Below are 13,417 nucleotides of genomic sequence, written 5' to 3' on the forward strand. Positions count from 1 at the left end.
AGTAGTTCAACTACTAAACACTTACTAAAAAACAACTTGTTTAACTAATAACCTAAAATGCACTGAATCAACTAACCTTAAATGTAACTTTTGCAACACAATTTTTTTCTCTCCTCTTCTAACCATAAATATTGAACAAAAATAAAACTATACAGCCTAAAAATGCTATGAACAAAAAACTATGAATAAAAAAAAACTATGAACACATACACATACATCCATCCATATACATGCATATCCATCCATCCATACATACATACATACATCCATATACATCCATACATACAAAAAAACAAGGGCGGCGCCAGCGCACAGGGGCGGCGCCAGCCGCGGCAGCGAATGGATCGGGATGGGAAGGGGCTCACTGGGGGCTCGAGGCAGGATAGCGACGAGGCCGGTGACGAGGACGACGACGAGGACGGCGGGATCGTGGGGGAGGGGTTACACGCGCGGCGAGGGCTTGGGGGAGGTGACGGCGACGACGAGAACGACGTCGACGGCGGGTCAGGGGCGCGGCGACGGCGTCGGGGCAGGGGCTCGGGGCGGCGACGGCGACGACGACGTGCAACGGCCTGGCGGCGTCGGGGGGAAATGGGAGCTGCTGGCAAAATTTTCACAAGCCTACCTTATATAGCAAAACCAATGGTCCCGGTTCATGGCACAAACCGGGACGAATGCCCCCTTTGGTCCCGGTTCGTGCCACCAACCGGGACCAAAGGTCTCTTTTCAGCAGCCCAAAGGGCGGGAAGCGGCGGCCTTTGGTCCCGGTTGGTGGCACCAACCAGGACTAAAGGAGTGGCATTGGTCCCGGTTGTTGCCACGAACCCGGACAAATAGCTTGTGCCTGGCACAGCCGCGGTGGATGTTTAGTCCCACCTCGCTAGCTGAGGGGCTTCCGCACCAGTTTATAAGCGCGGTTGTGCCTCCCCTTTCGAACTCCTCTGAACTGCAGGCTTACGGGCCTAAACAAACTGTATCTGCCTGTGGGCCTACCGGGCCTTCTGTGGGCCTGAATCCTGGCCCATGGGTGGGTTTCTAGTCGTATTCAGGCCGTGGTGACCCAGTAGGTGGCATTTTTATTATTCTTTTCCTGTGGTTTTATTTTCTTTGTTGCTTTATTTTTTTTATTTTTTCTCAGTTTTTTTGTTTTCTTTTTTGCTTTATTTATTTTGTTTTGTTTCTACTTACAAGAAAAAATTTATTTATTTTATTTTAGTTTGTTTCTAATTACTTATTTATTTCACTTGATGATAATTCTTTTTGCTTTATGTTATTAAAGTTTATTTTATTTTGTTTCTACTTATATATTTTATTAAAGTTTAGATTATTTTGTTTCTAATTACATATTTATTTTATTTTATGATAATTCTCTTTGCTATTAAAGTTTGTAACAAAAAAGTTCTTTGTGAAAATTCTTTTTGCTTTTAATGATTTTGAACAGAAAATATTTTGATAATTTTAGTTGCATCAATTTTATATAATTTTAGTTTCAATAATACTGGAGGTTTATCTTTAGTGTTCAAAATGCACCATTCAAATCCACATCTTCAGTTTTCAACCCTTTCTGACTTCATTTGTTATTTTACATGCATTTACTGATTATTTTGAGCTATAAGACCCTGAAATTGAAAAGCACTGCAAATGAACTCTGAAAAGGTTGAAACTTGGCCTGGTATCATCATTGCACCCACATAGCATGTGCAAGAAAGTAGAGAGGGTTGCGGCAAAAACTGGGTGCACTTCGTGTACAAAACGGACAATCTCTTTCGAAGTATCAGGGTTTCATACGGAAACTCGTATGTTACAAAGGGATTTCATTTTTTAAAACTTATTTGAAGTCCATAGTTTTTCTGTGTTCAAAATGCACCATTCAAATTCACATCATCAGTTTTCAACCCTTTCTGACTTCATTTGTTATTTTCCATGCATTTACTGATTATTTTGAGCTATAAGACCCTGAAATTGAAAAGCACTGCAAATGAACTCTGAAAAGGTTGAAAGTTGGCATGGTATCATCATTTCACCCACATAGCATGTGCAAGAAAGTAGAGAGGGTTACGGCAAAAACTGGATGCACTTCGTGTAGAAAACGGACAATCTCTTTCGAAGTATCAGGGTTCATACGGAAACTCGTATGTTACAACAGGCATTTCAAATGAACTACAAAAAGGTTGAAAGTTGGCATGGTATCATCATAATAGTTCTGGAGAGATAGTCTTCACTTTTTTTCGCTTGTGTGCTTTGCTTATTGCGCCGTAACCATGGATAATCTTCATCATTTATCAGGATGCTTGGGTCAGCCTTGACTTTGAAGGGAGGAATTTCATGAAACTTTTCATCATCTTCAGACATGTCTGTCTTGCCCTCCACTCCCACGATGTCCCTTTTTCCTGATAGAACTATGTGGCGCTTTGGCTCATCGTATGATGTATTCGCTTCCTTATCTTTTCTTTTTCTTGGTTTGGTAGACATGTCCTTCACATAGATAACATGTGCCACATCATTGGGTAGGACGAACGGTTCGTCACTGTACCCAAGATTGTTCAGATCCACTGTTGTCATTCCGTACTATGGGTCTACCTGTACCCCGCCTCCTGACAGATTGACCCATTTGCACTTAAACAAAGGGATCTTAAAATCATGTCCGTAGTCAAGTTCCCATATGTCCACTATGTAACCATAATATGTGTCCTTTCCCCTCTCGGTTGCTGCATCAAACCGGACACCGCTGTTTTGGTTGGTGCTCTCATGATCTTGGGCGATCGTGTAAAATGTATTCCCATTTATCTCGTATCCTTTGTAAGTCAATACAGTCGAAGATGGTCCCCTGGACAACGAGTACAGCTCATCACAAACAGTGTTGTCACCTCTGAGACGTGTTTCCAACCAACTGCCGAAAGTCCTGATGTGTCCACATGTAAACCAGTCGTCACGCTGCTCCGGGTGTTTGGAGCGCAGACTGTTCTTGTGTTCATCGACATACGGGGTCACCAAGGTAGAGTTCTGTAGAACTGTGTAGTGTGCTTGAGACCAAGAATGCCCGTCCCTGCATATTATTGAGTCCGCTCCTAGCGTGCCTTTTCCAGTCAGTCTCCCGTCATACCGCGATTTAGGGAGACCTATCTTCTTAAGGCCAGGAATGAAGTCAACACAAAACCCAATGACATCCTCTGTTTGATGGCCCATGGAGATGCTTCCTTCTGGCCTAGCGCGGTTACGGACATATTTCTTTAGGACTCCCGTGAACCTCTCAAAGGGGAACATATTGTGTAGAAATACGGGGCCCAAAATGACAATCTCGTCGACTAGATGAACTAGGACGTGCGCCATGATATTGAAGAACGATGGTGGGAACACCAGCTCAAAACTGACAAGACATTGCGCCACATCACTCCTTATCCTTGGTATGATTTCTGGATCGATCACCTTCTGAGAGATTGCATTGAGGAATGCACATAGCTTCACAATGGCTAATCGGACGTTTTCCGGTAGAAGCCCCCTCAATGCAACCGGAAGCAGTTGCGTCATAATCACGTGGCAGTCATGAGACTTTAGGTTCTGGAACTTTTTCTCTGCAATATTTATTATTCCCTTTATATTCGACGAGAAGCCAGTCGGGACCTTCATACTGAGCAGGCATTCAAAAAAGATTTCCTTCTCTTCTTTGGTAAGAGCATAGCTGGCAGGACCTTCATACTGCTTTGGAGGCATGCCGTCTTTTTCGTGCAAACGTTGCAGGTCCTCCCGTGCCTCAGGTGTATCTTTTGTCTTCCCGTACACGCCCAAGAAGCCTAACAAGTTCACGCAAAGGTTCTTTGTCACGTGCATCACGTCAATTGAAGAGCTGACCTCTAGCTCTTTCCAGTAGGGTAGGTCCCATAATATAGATTTCTTCTTCCACATGGGTGAGCGTCCCTCGGTGTCATTCAGAACAGGTAGTCCGCCGTGACCCTTTCCAAAGATTACGTGTAAATCATTGACCATAGCAAGTATGTGATCACCGGTACGCATGGAGGGCTTCTTCCGGTGATCTGCCTCGCCTTTGAAATGCTTGTCTTTCCTTCGACAATGATGGTTGGTCGGGAGAAATCAACGATGGCCCAGGTACACATTCTTCCTGCATCTGTCCAGGTATATACTTTCGGTGTCATCTAAACGGTGCGTGCATGCGTGGTATCCCTTGTTTGTCTGTCCTGAAAGGTTACTGGGATTGGGCCAATCGTTGATGGTTACAAACAACAACGCATGCAGGTTAAATTCCTCCTGTTTGTGCTCATCCCACGCACGTACACCGTTTCCATTCCACAATTGTAAAAGTTCTTCAACTAATGGCCTTAGGTACACATCAATGTTGTTGCCGGGTTGCTTAGGGCCTTGGATGAGAATTGGCATCATAATGAACTTCCGCTTCATGCACATCCAAGGAGGAAGGTTATACATACATAGAGTCACGGGCCAGTTGTTGTGATTGATGCTCTGCTCCCCGAAAGGATTAATGCCATCCGCGCTTAAAGCAAACCATACGTTCCTTGGGTCACTTGCAAACTGAGCCCAGTATTTTCTCTCGATTTTTCTCCACTGCGACCCGTCAGCGGGTGCTCTCAACTTCCCGTCTTTCTTACGGTCCTCACTGTGCCATCGCATCAACTTGGCATGCTCTTTGTTTCTGAACAGTCGTTTCAACCGTGGTATTATAGGAGCATACCACATCACCTTCGCAGGAACCCTCTTCCTGCGGGGCTCGCCGTCAACATCACCAGGGTCATATCGTCTGATCTTATACCGCAATGCACCGCATATCGGGCATGCGTTCAAATCCTTGTATGCACCGCGGTAGAGGATGCAGTCATTAGGGCATGCATGTATCTTCTCCACCTCCAATCCTAGAGGGCATACGACCTTCTTTGCTGTGTACGTACTATCGGGCAATTCGTTATCCTTTGGAAGCTTCTTCTTCAATATTTTCAGTAGCTTCTCAAATCCTTTGTCAGGCACAGCATTCTCTGCCTTCCACTGCAGCAATCCCAGTACAGCACCGAGCTTTGTGTTGCCATCTTCGCAATTGGGGTACAACCCTTTTTTGTGATCCTCTAACATGCGATCGAACTTCAGCTTCTCCTTTTCACTTTCGCACTTTTCCCTTGCATCAACAATGACCCGGCGTAGATTATCATCGGGCACATCGTCTGGTTCCTGTTGATCTTCAGCTTCCCCCGTTGCAGCATCACCGTATTCAGGGGGCACATAGTTGTCATCGTCCTCTTCTTCTTCACTGTCTTCCATCATAACCCCTATTTCTCCGTGCTTCGTCCAAACATTATAGTGTGGCATGAAACCCTTATAAAGCAGGTGGGCATGAAGGACTTTCTGGTCAGAGTAAGACCTCCTATTCCCACAATCAGGGCATGGACAACACATAAAACCATTCTGCTTGTTTGCCTCAGCCACTTCGAGAAAATTATGCACGCCCTTAATGTACTCGGAGGTGTGTCTGTCATCGTACATCCATTGCCGGTTCATCTGCATGCATTATATATAATTATGTGTGTCAAAAACCATTACAAAACATACAAGTAAGAAAAATCAATAATAAAAGTAAGAAAAATTAGACAAGTATCTATCTAACCATACAAGTAAGAATTTTTTTCTTTCAGAAAGAAGATAAGAATTAACAAGAGGCTCACCACGGTGGTGCCGGCAACGAGATCGGTGCGGTCGATCGACGGCGGTGAAGACGGGGACGGGACGTGATGGCCCGGTAAACCTAGACAAATCTTGAGGAAAATGGAGCTTCGAGGGTAGAAAGCTTAACTAGTGTGGTTCGGGCATTTCATCGAACACCTCATGTGCATAGGAGGTGAGCTAGAGCACCACAAAGCTCTCCCCTCGCCGGCCTGCAAAACAGAGCTGTGTGGAAGTGCTCTGCTCGCCGGCGAGGGGGTATATATAGGCGAGTCATTTGTCCCGGTTTGTGGCACGAACCGGGTCTAAAGGACATCCTTCTGTCCCGGTTCGTGCCACGAACCGGGACCAATGTTTGTGGGCCAGGAGCAAGGCCCATTGGTCCCGGTTCATGGTACAAACCGGGACAAATGGGCCCAGATGAACCGGGACCAATGCCAACGAGGCCCGGCCGGCCCCATGGGCTCAAGAACCGGGATAAATGCCCCCATTGGTCCCGGTTCATGTCAGAACCGGGACTAATGGGCTGCCCAGGCCTCAACCAAAGCCCCTTTTTCTACTAGTGTAAGGACTCATCATGATGTGGATTTTGAAGTAAATTTGTATAATGCTGAGAGCGTAACCCATTTTGGTTGCAAAAATTGGGAAGCATTTTGGAAGATGTATGGTTTTGATGAGGGTATGCTTGTCACCATGGATCTTGGTGATCCTGAAATCGAGCAAGACAATATGGACATTTGGGTCCTTGTTGATACGCCTCCAATTCTACCGCTATGTGAGTTTCTCAAACATAGTTATTAGCTAATTTATATTGTTTATTTCAAAATAGTTGACAACTTATTTCCATTTACAGCTTATTTTGATTGTTCAAAGAATGTGCGGAAGATGGTAGACAGAACCTACTACACCGGTGGCTCTGAGTTAACTTATAAGGAGAAAAATCATCTGGTCGGATTTTGTACTGATATTGAGAATTACAATATCTACAATCAAACTCCTCAACATTATGGTCAATACGTGCCACTAGTGCACGTGTTGAACTACGGTAACTACCATGGAGATACCCTGGTAAGATTTTTTACTATTACGACATCCGTGCATCTTTTGCATACTTCTAAAACTAGTACATCATTGCTAACTATGAAGTTATTACTATGTTTTTCAACAGAGAATCCGAGAGAATTGTGTGCCTCATCTGATGTATGAGCATGGTAGCCTTCATGTTTTGAACATACAGTCAGGTCATCCTACGGATCTCAACTGTCCATACCGGATTTCTAAAAGAAGTGGAGACATGCTAATCAAACAATGGAAAAAATGTATGGACAGTCGTAAGGAGGTTCTTGGAAGCAAAAGGAAGCGCCGCACAAGAATTGGAGACAGGATGATCTCCATTCTCCATAATGGACAGTCAGGGTCTATATTGTTTTATGCTATTTTACCTTAAATAGGGTATTTAGGTCCTGCCTAATACTGATGATCATGTGCTAAGAACAATTAAGTAGGGTTGGTTCGATGACTATCAGGATGATGATCGTATGACTTGTTATTAATAACGAGTAGAAGTTGTATGATGATGATTAGTAGGACTTGTTATTATGATGATGCATGATGCGAGCATGAAGAGTTATTATATATCTGTGGGTGAAATGAGTATGGATTGGATTGAAGTGAAGGCAACATGCATGTGGTGCATGTCGAAAGTAGTACAATCCAAACTTGATCAAGTTAGGATTAGTATTACTTTCGACATGCACCACATCATGTTGCCTCAGTTCAATCTAAGTCCTCTCTAAATGTATGGACGATCTTCTGTTTCCTTCATTTGCTTACTAGCTAGCGTGTCGAGTCCTCTATATACGTATAGTACATAGCATCGACCAAGCACAGAGATAAGAGAGGACACTTCTCTCTATTAATTAGCTAGCTAACACAATATATGAAACACCTAAATTAACCCCCCAAAACCCCCTAACCCCCCCCCCTTAAAAAAAATCAAGCCCCTGAAATGCTGATGCGTGGATGGCTATTGGTCCCGGTTGGTGTCACCAACCGGGACACAAAGGCCCTCCTGCCTGGGCTGGCCGCAGCGGCCACGTGGAGGCCCATCTGTCCCGGTTCGTGTAAGAACCGGGACTAAAGGCCTAGGGCTTTAGTACCGACCTTTTAGTCCCGGTTCCTAAACCGGGACAAAAGGCCCTTATGAACCGGGACAAATGGCCCTTTTTCTACTAGTGTAGTTACACATTAATTTTGATCTTTAGGTGTGCCTCTACCTATACTCCACTTTCGAATAACAACTACTTGCAGAAATTGATTATTTAACTATATGTGCAAGTCGCTCATTAGTTATGATGGCTTAACGTCTATTAGAAGTTCCTCATTTTCTATCTGGGTATCTTCGATGCTGAAAGAAAATGAAAAGGCTACTACATGCTATTTAATGTTAAGAAGGAAGACATGTCATTTGAAAATGTAACGTGCATTATGTGCGCAACAACCATAATATTTTGAGCAGTTAAGTGTTGTGTGTGTGTGTGTTTGTGTAATCACAATGAGCATTTATGTGCCATCTATGATATAATGGCTATTGGTTTTTCATGCAGATGGTGATGGCACATCCTATCCAACCGAATATCTTTGCTTGATTCAGAAAATAAATTGTTTATATTAATGGTGTTTGTGATTTATGAATGATGATGGATAAAAGGACATAACAACTCCTTGACAAGTGCAGATGTTGATAAAGAGCTTGATCCAGCCGTTGAATTTTTTGTGAGAGTAGCTTGAGAATTTAATTTTGTAACAAATAATATATCTTGAGATTGTTGAACCTATTGGATGAGTGTTTCCAGCCACAACAAGCGATCTATAGATGAGCTGGTCGCGGTTGTCCCTGGCCAATGTGTAGGATGGCCACGCTATACCTGCGCAGACAGATATGGCCTCGGGCAAGATGCATGTGACAAGTGAGGATAGACCATTATGCATTCTACACTCTCGCGCACAGTCTGGATCTGGCAGGTTCCTTCCCCGTTCTGAGGCCCTAGGGTGGGCGGCCAGAGAGGTGCTTGTCCGGCGGCTAGTGGCCCGGAGGAAGCTCATTAGGGTGTGGAAGCTCTGGACGTGGGCTGAGGCGCGGGTTCATGGGCAACAAGGGTTGATATAGGTTTTTGCGGGCCTAGTGTCGACCCTAGAACATGTTTTGCGCGATGGTTGAGATGCCAAGAACGTGCGGTACGGAGGCGGTAGGACAGGTGGTCTGGCTGGTTCATGGGATTGGGTGGGTGAGGATGCCGACGAAAGTCGTGCTTTATCTATGGCCGGATTTGTCGATGGCAGCATCTATGGATGTCGTTCCCTTGTTGGAGACGTCGATGTAACTCTATCACATTCCTTCCCGACATGCTTCATGGTAAACCATAGATCTCGTCACCCAGATCAGGTGATGGCGGCACTATAATGTTTGCTGGCACCATGTTCCCTCTTGGGGGTATCGTCTTGTAGGTGAATCTGGTTAGTGGGACTAGTGGCTTGTGGAGGTGGTCAACAGGAGATTCTGTGGTGTCGGCATTGGAGGGCTGCAGGAGCATTCTTCTCATGTGAGGAGCGTCAGATGGGCCATATTGGTCGTTTCTCATAGGACTGAAGTGGTATATGTCTGCCTCCTTTCATGCATGTTCTCCCTCTCCAATTTCATAGAGCTTGGGGAATATGCTCATGGCAGATCAGATTGATGTGTTGGTTTTGGTGTGTACTCTAGTAGAGGCGGACGCTTGAGCGTTCTAGTGTGTGTGTTGTATGTTTTTGTCCTTACCGATGTCTTGTATATCTTATGTCTATTAGACCTAGTCTATCTATGTGTGGCTTGCCATTGTTCAGGTTTTCGCTCGGTTTCCCTTCAGAAAACCAAGCAGCGCATTTTCTTTCTTCTTCTATTTGCATTATCCTTTTTTGAGGTGCTTTCCTTCTTTGGGGTGTTCTTCTAATACACATTTCTAATCAATGTATCTGGCAGTTTCAACATTAAAAAAGGTTATAGGTGAAGAGATGACTCTCTCCTAGCCCCAACTCGCAACAACTTACCCAACCCTGTTGCGCTTGATGTGTTTGCTGAGCTATAGGCTCCGCTTCCCAGATGATGATTGATGAGCCTATCATTGGGCATGTCGTGCCAAATCCTACACGACAGAATAACTTTGACCTAGGGGTTTATGCGTGGAGCGCTCCCTAGACACTAAGAGGGTGGTTCTACCACATACTCCAAGACCGCACTTGAGCCAACAGCTCCACGCATAATAAAGATGCCTCCCACAATAAAGCTAGGGTTCTTTGCCTCCCATCAGCGCCACCACTCACTACAGGATCAGAGAATTTGCCATCAGCCAGTTCTTTGCCGTTTGCTAGCTGACGGCAGGCAGACGGCACAGAAGGTATTTGTCGTCTGCTTACAAAAAACAAATGGCAAAGAACTGGCTGATGGCAATGATACAATTTTCCATCAGCCAGTTCAGCAGACGGCAAAGAATCTTTGTCGTCCGCTAGCAGACGGGAGAGAGATGGGTGGGGTCCACTTAAGGCCAGCGCTGTAATGGCCCAGCCACCACCTCTTTGCCGTCTGCTAGCAGACGGCAAAGAACGTGCCCCACCCTAACTAACGGCCACCCCTCTCCCTCTCTCTCCCCGGCCCCACCCCTCTCTCTCCTCTCTCTCTCTCCGCCCACCCGCGCCCGCAACGCCGCCGCCCGGACGCTGTCGCCGCCCACCACCCCGACGCCGCCCCGGAGCCCTGCGGCCTTGTCGCCACCGCCACCCCGGGCCCTGCCGCCCCCCCCCCCTCCCCTGCCGCCCTGCCCTAGGCCGCCCCGCCCCCCTCCTCCATCGGCCACCTCCTCCACCAGGTGCCCCCCTTCCGAAGAAGAAGAAGACCCCGACCCCGACACCCTGACACCCCGGAACCGGCTCGAGGATCGCCGGTCGCCAAAACTAGGGTCGAGGGTCGGGGCAGAGGGTCTAGGATCGCCGGTCGCCGAGGGGATAGATGGTGGAGCCAGTGGGTCCCGCCGGTCCCGACACCGTCGCCCAGGCCGATAATCCCCCGGTCCGAGTGCTGACCCGTCGACCGTGTGTCACCATACCCGAGGGCGCCCAGGAACAAGCGGGTTAGGGGGTTCCTCGGCGTCGATGGAACCCTAAATGACGGCTATTTAGGGCCCGTTCGGAAGCAGTCCACGAGCTGGCTTCCGAAAATTGCTCCGAGAAGCCGCACCGAACGGCTCCGCGCAGACGAGGATTCAGCAGTGCAATTATCGCGGAGACGAGAAGCTGGGCTGGCGCAGCTTCGCAAAAAGCAGAACCGAAGTTGCTCAAAATTACGGTGCTAATGCCACCGCAAAGTATACCGAGTCGAATCGTTTCCCTCGACCTGGTGGCCCGACTCCCTGCTCGTACAGAAACGAACGTCCACGCTCCTCCTCTGCTCTCGCAACCCTAGTCGCCGCCCCGTCGCCGGTGCGCCGCCGTCCGCCGCCATGCCTCGGATCTACGCATCGCCCCGCAAGTCTCCGTCCATCGCCGCTCGCAGCAGCCGCCCAACGTCCCCGTGCTGTCGTCTCCCCATCTGCCGCCACTTCCTTTGTTGCTCGTCGCCGGCAGCCGCACGAAGTAGAGCTCCTGGACGGGCCTGGCCGCAAGATCCACGACAGAGAAGCCGTTTCCCCAGCTCAAGGTGAGCAGCCACCTCCCCCCTCTTGTAGTACTCTGATTCAGCCTAGTTCGTGTTCTGTCTGTAGCCCCAATTTCTTGTGATATCAAACTGATGTGTGCACCTTTTTGTATATATGTGTAGTGCAGTCTGTAGTGCTATGAATTAATTTTAGATCAAGTCAAGAATTTCCTTATGTTGGTAGTACATGTTCATGCTGGTTACTGTGTATTTTCCATATAGTTGGGCACATAATTATATACTGATGGATGCCAATTCGTTGCTACATATTCATGCTGCTACTGATTGTTTGTGAGATGGTAGTGATTGTTCCCCATATATTTGGACACATGATTATATACTAATGGACGCTGATTGTTGCTACATGTTCATGATGCTACTGATTTTGGTATCTATTTGTGAGATGCTACTGATTGTTTGGCATATATCTCGAGGAAATATGTATCCGTAAAGTAATATCATTTTTGTATAGAAATGTCAAATGGGTCTGCCGAATGGACCGATGATAATACTTGGATTATAGTGGAGTTGTTTGTGAAACAAGTGAAGGCTGGAAACATGCCAAGCACTCATTTGACACCCAATGCATATGATGACATGGGAAGGGAATTCTTGCTGAGAACTGGACTTGAGTACACACCAAAGCAAGTGAGGAACAAATGGACCAAGTTAAAACGTGAGTACAACACATTCAAGAAGCTCAAGTTGCGCGAGACTGGAGGGGTCCAGGACTTTGAGAAAAACACTGTGAAACAAGATAATGAGTGGGGGAAAAAGGCGAAAGTTGTAAGTTCTCATCATTATGTTTCTTATAAAATAAAATCTAAACTTTTCATGCTTTATGTACTAATGTCTCTCTTCCATACAATAGGACCTCCCAGGTTGTGGCAAGTTCAAGAAGCATGGACTTCGTAATGAAGAAGTCCTGTGCATCTTGTTTGAGGATGTCAGTGTTGATGGCACTGACCATTGGAACCCCGCATCTGGTCTACCTCGCCCCTCTAGTTCGGCATTGAAAACCTCCTTGAATGTTGATGAAATCACCGATCTTGATTTGGGGAATGATGTCGAAGAGCAACCTTCTCCATCAGTAGCTAGTTCATCTAAAGTGAGGCTTGGGGTCACGATTCCGGAGAAGAACAAGAAACCGAAGACCGCACAAGTGATGCAAGAGGAGATTAGAAAGATTAGTTCTATTGCCCGGCCTTCACACACATCGTTTCAATCTTTCCTAAAGAAAGATGAGACCATTTCTGTTGCCTCTACCATGGATTTAGTTCGTGATTGTGGCGCAATAGATGGCACTGATGAGCATTTAATTGCTACTGAGCTTTTTCTGAAGAGAGAGCAAAGAGAGATGTTCTTGCACATGACATCCGACTCTCGAAAGGGTTGGTTGCGTAGGAGGTTTGACCTCAAGTATGGGAACTAGTTTGTTCTATCTTATCTTAGCTATGGGAACAATATTTATGCGTATGTTGGCAAACCTATTATTATCTTGTGCTATCGGTACAATATTTATGCCTATGTTGGCGAACCTGTTATTATCTTGTGCTCGAAACAATATTTATGCCTATGTTGGTGAATCTATTATTATCTTGTCGGTCAACATATTTATTCTTATGTTGGTGAACATATTATTTTGCTTGATGCTAACTATTGTTTGATATGGCAGATGTCATCGAATAGTGATAGTGAGGATGACAATAGTTAGGAAACAATGAGGAATTTGGTTATGCATCAACAACATAATATGAACATGCTTTGTTCGGGTGCAGCAGTCATATTTGGCAAGTATTGTGAAAGTTGGGTGATGAAGGCCGAGCCTCGGAAATCTATTTTGAGTGGATTTGGATGGCTTCAAGAGACTATTGCCACACCGAGAGAGACCTACACAATGTTGAGAATGATGGCAAGTGTGTTCTTTGATCTTCATGACTTGTTGGTACGTGACTATGGTCTCAAAGAAACAAGCTTTGTTAGCACTTATGAGTCTCTTGCTATGTTCTT

The 13,417-nt window shown here is 46.0% G+C and overlaps 1 pseudogene; it reads left to right on the forward strand.

Moving 5' to 3' along the window:
• Window positions 1-339: 339 nt before the first annotated feature.
• LOC123156738 (uncharacterized) lies at window positions 340-12,839 on the forward strand (annotated as a pseudogene).
• Window positions 12,840-13,417: the final 578 nt, after the last annotated feature.

The sequence above is a fragment of the Triticum aestivum genome, chromosome 1D, assembly GCF_018294505.1.
Source record: "Triticum aestivum cultivar Chinese Spring chromosome 1D, IWGSC CS RefSeq v2.1, whole genome shotgun sequence".
NCBI lineage: Eukaryota > Viridiplantae > Streptophyta > Magnoliopsida > Poales > Poaceae > Triticum > Triticum aestivum.